The sequence below is a fragment of the Lolium rigidum genome, chromosome 2, assembly GCF_022539505.1.
Source record: "Lolium rigidum isolate FL_2022 chromosome 2, APGP_CSIRO_Lrig_0.1, whole genome shotgun sequence".
Classification (NCBI taxonomy): Eukaryota; Viridiplantae; Streptophyta; class Magnoliopsida; order Poales; family Poaceae; genus Lolium; species Lolium rigidum.
Genome location: NC_061509.1, coordinates 262538851 through 262547452, shown reverse-complemented (window position 1 = coordinate 262547452; position 8602 = coordinate 262538851).

Below are 8602 nucleotides of genomic sequence, written 5' to 3'. Positions count from 1 at the left end.
AGTCATAAAATATACCAAAGGATGTTTGCTTAAGAAGCATATATAGCCTATGGCTCCAATTTTCACTTATGGTATATGAATGAACTTCAACCAAGTTAAACCTCAAAAACATTACAACTAACAATAAGGGAAGTAGAGCTAGTTGGAGTGTTTTGAGAAAGGCAACAAGTATCATAAATATGGATTTATTTCGCAATTTCATCAATATTGCACATAAAAGCTCTTTGAGGAATTGATATGCAATAAATTGCTAGAGGGCATATTTGAGATAGGTGAATCATAAACATGATATATATATATATATTCCTATCATATGCATCTTCTCAAATTACTCAAATGTACAATAAGAAGTTTTCTTCAAAAGGATTTTTCAAGAATCGCAATATTTTCGAAATAAAGAATTTCATGCCAAGATGCAACCTACAAGAGGTTGGATGCTATATGAGTATGCATGAAAAAGATACTTGTTACCGAGATACCAATGGCATGATGTAGTAGATAAGAGTTCATCGATCATCCTAGCTTGACTCCAATTTTCATATGGTGACAACACCTTCCTTATAGATGAGACAAGCCTCCATTGCATCTCCAATGTACCTAAAACGAAATTCAAGTACATCTTGGTCCCCAAACTTATTGGGTCCAACATGGTTAGACTAACCACAATATATAGAACACACTCCATATAAACATGTGCATATTTAGATGAAATTCGAATTTCATGCACATCTTAGCCATTTAGGATTTGATGGAGTATATCCTACATAATGGATCGAAAGAAAGCAAGCATGCTACAAGCATAAACAAATTACATATAAGCATGCACCAAAACTTTTAAAGATCCAAGAAAGATATACTTTGGACAAAACACCAAAAGAATTAAATAAGGCATAGAGGTGTCACAAAACAAATTTGTTGTCCAAATTATATCTAAGACGCAAATCACAAAAGATTTGTTCAACAAAGTTCAACAAATGAACTAAGAAGAAACCATTGAGCATAAAGGATGAAATAAAGCAAACATGCTCAAAGATTTATCTCATTCAACAAACAAAGCATAGAAGAAGGAATGAGATAGCAAAACTCCCAAAAGAGCAAGGTTCGAACAAACAAACCAAACCCTCTACACTTTTCACAATGGCACAATGTACTGTAAGGAAAAGATTTGTCTTCCAAAACAAATTCTTGATATGAATCAAGAGAATTTATCAAAAGATTTTTCAAAGGAACAAGGAAGACACATGGGAGCAACAAAGATTTGTTGGAAATAAAATAAGGCAAATAAGAAGCAATCCAAGGTGAAGATGATCCATGAATTCAACCACATACAAGATTATCAATTGTCAAAGACAATGAGTATATTGGAAATAATTTCCGGTGGTGAAATGACAATGGTAGTAAGGATCAACTTCACAATAAAAGGCATAGGATAAGTATATAGAATTAAGCACTATGCACGGATGAAGATTCTTGATAGCTTCAACTAGTCAAACAATCACGCACGGCAATGATTAGAATAACTTGAAGCAAGCGGTGTCCCAAATAAGATATAGAGATATGTATTTGAGGAAAAACCGTACCAAGAATTTCTTACTCAAACAAGAATCCATAAGATGAGCCAATAGAAACTTTTCAATAGAAGTGGAGCTTGTTTGAGCAAACATGCCACCTAGGAGCAAGATAATTAAGAGCATCAACTCTAAGTGGCATAACCTCATATGTTCACATTTTCTAGGCTTGTGATATGTACAAAACATATTACTCCCCCATAATGTGATAAAACATTTCTTCTAAATAAGAGGCAACTAAAATTCAACTAGAGATGATTAATGGATATTTAGAATTTGAATTTCTCATGAGCATGGCACACCACATAGTGACTAGATAATCTTGCAATATCAATACTAAGTGGTGGTACCCATGTACACACATTTTAAAGAAAGTGAGATGCACAAAGCATATCACTCCCCCAAAATGGGATGTTCCATTAATCACTTCAAAGAGAGCCAAATAAGATATCATCAAGATGCATTAGGCTCAAAACAATACACAAGTATATGGTGAGTCAAACAAACATACTTGAACACACAAGATAAGCAAGTAAGACACAACACATACATACACATATTTGGTACAAAACCAAACATGCAAAGGGGCAAGTAACTTACAATAAACATGAAGAGTTGAAGTATGAGTTACCGCAAGAAGGAACATTGGATTATGAGATATAGATGATAATCCATACGACTTGGCTTGGTCAAAATATATAATATATGAAGATCCCTTAATTCTTCATGAAGTAGCCAAGTCTCCAATGACCTCCACTTGTACCTATTGATCAAGTTTGAGATTGTTGGTCCCCAACCAAGTTGGGTCCTAGGAGATTAGTCACAATAGGCTTGGCAACCCAAATGGTTCTTTTCTTGAAACCACTTTGAGTTCCAACAAACTTGGCAAACACATTGCCATCCTTATCCTTCCCTAGAGAATAATCATTATCAACAATTATAGGGTTAGATAAGGTACCACCTAAGCAAGAAGAAGCAAAGTGTCCCTTCTCACGGCATAAGTAGCAAGTGTTCCCCTTTCTCTTCTTTATTGATTTCTTCTCTTGGGGAACAATATCTTGATTCTTCTTGGGAAGTGCCCTATCTTCAACTTGAGGTCGAGCATGAGCTTGACCTTGACCTTGTGGCCGTTTCCCTTGTTGTTTCTCACTCAAGTGCTTCTTCTTCTTCAATGGGCATGATCTAACATGATGCCCTTCAACCTTGCACTTGAAGCAAACCAACTTGGCCGGATCCTTGACTTTGTCTTGGCCCTTCTTCTTGTTGCTCTTGCTCTTGGACTTGTTCTTGTTATTGGAGTTGAATCCAAGTCCACTTTTGTCATTGGGGGATTGTTGCACACTTAGCATCTTGTCAAGTGCGGATTTCCCTTCATGACGCTTTTCCAAGTCTTTCTTCAAAGAAAGGACTTGAGCCTCGAGCTCTTTTATTTCCTCTACATGGTTAGTAGAAATACAAGTACTAGAGGAAGTAGAAGCTTCATTGTTAGAGCAACAAGGCAAAGTGAGTAATCCAACACAAGGTGTATCACTAGTTTGACTAGATGGATTACAAGGACTAGCATATGGCAATGTAACATTTGTAGTATAGATTGTGCTAACATCCATATGAGGCTCACAAGATGTTACCTTAGTGATACTTGCCTCATGAGCTAACTTTAGCCCATCATAGGAAATTAGAAGATCATCATGAGAGCTTGAGAGCTTTTTATGACTTTCTTCCAATTCCCTATAATTGCTAGTTACCAACTCAAGTTGAGCCCTTAGCTCAACATTCTCCTTTAAGGTCGATGCTTCACAAGAATTAGAGTTAGTAGCACAAGCATCAACAAAAGTTTTCTCATTTTCATGCATATAGGATTCAATTTTTTGTGTAAGCATGAAATTAGCATGCTTCTCATCTTTTAGCTCATGCTTGAGGAGAGTGAATCTCATTTCCCCATTTTCAACATGGGACTCCAACTCCACTATGGTTTCCCTATATTTATTCAAGGTATCCATAGAGTGTTCGAGATAAGCACGAGCTTCTTTATTACCACGAAGAGAAGCATATACCATTCCCATATCATGCACCAAGATATTATGTTCTTCATCATTATCATCATCATCACTCTCATCATTAGAGGATGTGTTAGGAGTCAAAGTAGGAGATACCTTTGGTCCATTTGCCATAAGGCACATGTGCATACCGGAGGATGAAGATGAAGATATTCTTGAATCCTCATTTGAAAACATGTCTTGATCCATAGAGTGTTCGATTTCCTCTACATTGTTAGTCAACAAACAACTAGAGGAAATAGAAGCATTTTGATTATGGGAGCAAGACAAGGCAAGCATATCCTCATGAGATCTATGTAAGCAATTTACACATGATATGCAAGGACTATCAACACAAGCATGTAGATTATTTTCAATGCAAGATGTGTTTAAGTCCAAAGAGGAACCATTGCAATGGGATAGAGATGAAGAGTCATCACTAATGAGCACAATATCAACATTGCAATTTCCCTCACAACTCACCATATCATTACATTGTGTCTTGCAACACGTTGGTGAAGTGGAAGAAGATGATATATCATCACGACCGGAGGTGGAAGCAACTTGGAGCTCTTCATGATGTGAAGGGGAAGAGAGCTCCTCGGAGTCACCACCGACCAATTGAGAAGTGGATCCACCAAACATTTTCTTAAGCTTGATCCACATCTCATGAGACGATTTTCGCTTTATATATATCAAGAACCTACGAAAATCGGGTCTCAAAGAGAATAAAAGCTCATTAGATACTTGAGCTTCAAGATGTAAGTTTTTCTCATCCTCTAAAGATAGATTTTGAGAATCCATCGGAGGAGAAAAACCTACATCTAGAAATTGCTCAATGTTTGGACACAAGGTCCGAAGTTTACAAAGCAAGCAATTTCGCCACAAATGATAATTTGTGCCAACAAAGATAATTGTGTCATTGTGCACTAAATTACTAGCCGACATCTTTACTCTCAAGGCGGTGAAGCCTAAAACAAGGAGAGACCTTGCTCTGATACCAATTGAAAGATCGAGATGTCGCCTAGAGGGGGGGGGGGGTGAATAGGCAATTACAAACTCTTGCGGATTTGTCTTGTAGGAATGCGGAATTAAACTATCGTTTAGTTTACAAGCACAAACCCTAAATATGCTATGCTCAACTAAGTGTAACAATAGCAACTAGAGCTACGCAAGATAGGCACAAGATATATGTAGCACAAGTGATAGCAAGATATATGTACTTCAAGCACGATGGCTATCACAAGGAAAGAGAGCTCGGGTATAGAAATAACCGAGGCACGCGGAGACGAGGATGTATTCCCGTGTTCCCTTGCTTTGCAACAAGGTACGTCACGTTTGGAGGAGTGGAGGTCCCACGAAGGATTCCCCGCGCCACGAAGGCTCACCCTATTCTCCGAACCACACCCACGAAGGATAATGGTCCTTTCCTTATGGTTAGCTTTTCCTCCGCTCCGGAGATGGCAAGCTCCACAACCACTTCACAAGCTCCACGAAGGAGAAGCCCGGGCCTCTTCACAATCTTCTTGAAGAGATCACCGGAGCACCAATCACCAAGCCAACTAGGAGGTCACCCTCCAAGAGTAACAAGCTCACGGTCTCTCACTCGAACAAATCGTTGTGGAGAGCTCAACACTATGCAATGATGCAAAGCAAGAACACCGGAGGTGTTCAAGTCCTTCACACTCAAATCCCACCAAAGCAACGAATGCTAGGATGAGATTGGAGAGGAAGAACAAGGGGGAAAGTCAACCAAAGACTCCAAGATCTAGATCCCAAGAGATTCCCTCACTTAGAGAAGAAATGGTTTGGTGGAAGTGTAGATCTAGATCTCCTCTCTCAAATCCTCAAATATGAGCAAGAATGGTTGGAGGAATCAAGGGGGAGAGCAAGTTCTTCAAATAGCAACAATGGAGGTGAGAGAATGGGAAGAACTATCTTGCTCAAGGTGGAAGAAGAGCTATTTATAGCATGGGAGCAAGTATAACCGTTGGGGAAAAAGAACCATTAAAAACGTAGGAAAAACGGCCAGAAAAACGGCCCAGCCGGCTGCCGAGCCGGTCGACCGGAGCAACAGGCCGGCCAGGCCGGTCGGCAGCCCGGTCGGACCGGCCCGAGAACCGGACTGGGCTGCAGCCGCGCTGGGCGGCGGACAAGCAAGGGGCGCGCGGGGGTGGGCGGCCCAGCTGGGCGAGGCAGGCGGCGGGCGAGCGGGCCGCATGGCCAACGGCGGCCCAGAAACGCGCGTGCGGCCAGGAGGGTAGGCCGCGGGCGGCGGCGGGCGTGTGGGCCGAGCGGCGGTGAGCGGCCCGATGGCGCGCGGGCGAGCAGGCCAGCGAGGCCCCCGGTCGGACCGGGGCTCGTGCCGGGCAGGCCGGTGTGTGGCCCGGTCGACCGGTCGGAGACCGGCAGCCGTCCCCCTTTTTTCTTTTCTTTTTCTTTTTCTTCTTTTACCTTTTCTTTAATAACTATTGCTCCCGAACTCCGATTAACATGAAACCAATTTTGTTTGGAAGATAACAACGAATGCTATCTAATAGAAAGTGAAAACCCAAGAATCTGTAGGAGGAGATTTTATCATGAATATAAAAGGTAGAACCTTATATCATGAATAACCGGTAAAATCACCCAACCTCGAAAACGCAATAGAAGATGCATGCGAACTCCGTTTTCGATGAACTTGGGCTTGTTGTAAAGCTAGCAACAAGCTCAAGAACCTCACATAGAGAAACACCAAGAAGCAATAAGGATATGCAAAGTATGCAAAGGATTGAGCTCCCTAAGACGATGTGATCAAGTTACCCAACCGAAAGCCCCTCTTAATAGTGCGGCTATCTATCCTATAATCCGGTCTCCCATCATCCACCTCGAGACCGGTAAAAGGAAAACCTAGCAAGGCCATACCTTTGCCTTGCGCATCCCGCTTGATCTTGATGATAACTCTTCAAGCTCTACACAAGCCGGAATGCCTCACTTGATCAATGTTGCTTCGTGAAGACTCACAAATACTCCCCCATACACTATGATGGGAAAGCTCCATTGATGCACATCTTCACATGTCCATTATCACCAAATGGACGGCAAGCTTCAAGCATGTGATCCACTTGAGATGCTCATCTTGAACTTGCCCAACTCAATCCTTGTATCTTCTCATACTCACATAAGATAGAGCATGGCTAATATTGAGTTCCACATAAGAACTCCATCTTCATTTCTTCTTCTTGATCATATCACATATGTATCTTCATAACCGATGATCTTGATGCCAATACCCAAGGTATACCTTTATCTTCATGGCATCCATACTTGAATCCAACACATGGAATACAAGTAGTACCTATGGAATATTCCTTCATATAAACTCAATGAAAACATTAGTCCATAGGGGTTGTCATTAATTACCAAAACCACACATAGGAGCAATGTACCCTTACAAGGGGTTTAATTAAATTGAATGATGAAGATATGAGGGAAGCCAAGAAGTCTCTCAAGGAGAAAGGTATTAAATCTGAAGATGTGAAGAATCTACCCCCCATAGAAGATATATGTGAGATAATTCCCCCTTCATCCATGATTGAGGTAAACTCCCTTCAGCGCTTTACTAGGGAAGATATTCCGTATTCAAAGCCTCCTGCGCAATGCTTAGATGGGTTTGATAATTATATTGTTAAGCAAGAAAATTTTAATATGAGAGTAGAGAATCATCTAATGGAAAATTCTAAAGCTATTAGCAATTTGCATGATATTGTGGAGAGAACCTCCAATGATGTTAAGATGCTTGTTAAACATTTTCAAATGGTTCAAACTCAAATTGATCAGCTTACTAAAGTGCAAAATGACTTATTACAAAATAATTCTAAAGAGAAACATGCTTATGAAGTAACAACTAGAGGCGGTGTCTCTACCCAGGATCCTCTATATCCTGAAGGGCATCCCAAAAGAATTGAACAAGATTCTCAACGCATTGAACCTAGAGCTCCTTCTAAGAAAAAGAAGAAGAAACATAAAAATATTGTAGAATCCTCTGAACCTGTTAATGATCCTAATAGTATTTCTATTTCTGATGCTGAAACTGAAAGTGGTAATGAACATGATAATAATAATGGTAATGATAAGAATGATGTTTCTGATAAAGAAGAAGTTGAAGATGAACCTGAAAAGCAAGATAAAAACAAAAAGTATACTAAAGAAGATTTTATTGCTAAGAAACATGGTAATGAAAGGGAACCTTGGGTGCAAAAGCAAATGCCTTTTCCTGCTAAGAAACTAAAATCAAAGGAAGAAGAACACTATAATAAATTTTGTGATTGGATGAAACCTTTATTCTTGCAAATCCCTTTGACTGATGCTATTAAATTACCTCCTTATTCAAAGTATATGAAAGATATTGTTACTAACAAAAGGAAAATCCCCAATGAGAAAATTTCCACTATGCTTGCTAATTACTCTTTTAATGGTAAGGTTCCAAAGAAGCTTGGCGACCGAGGTATACCTACTATTCCTTGTTCTATTAAGAATAATTATGTTAAAACTGCTCTATGTGACTTGGGAGCCGGTGTTAGTGTTATGCCTTTTCTCTTTATAAGAGACTTTACTTAGATAAGTTGATACCTACTGATATATCTTTGCAAATGGCTGATAAATCTATCGCTATTCCTGTTGGTATATGTGAGGATGTTCCTGTTCAAGTTACTAATAACCGCTTGATATTAACTGATTTTGTTGTGTTGGAAATGCCTGAAGATGATAATATGTCTATTATTCTTGGGAGACCTTTTCTTAACACCGCAGGGGCTGTTATTGATTGCAATAAAGGAAAGGTTACTTTCAATGTTGATGATAGGGAGCACACCGTCTATTTCCCAAGAGGATTGAAAAAGCATGCGGAGTTAATACTATTTCTAATGTGAGAACTATCAAAGTTGGAACTATCGATTGTCCTATATATGAGCCTAAAGAAGAATATCAAACTCTTGTGATTGGATCCATATCAATACA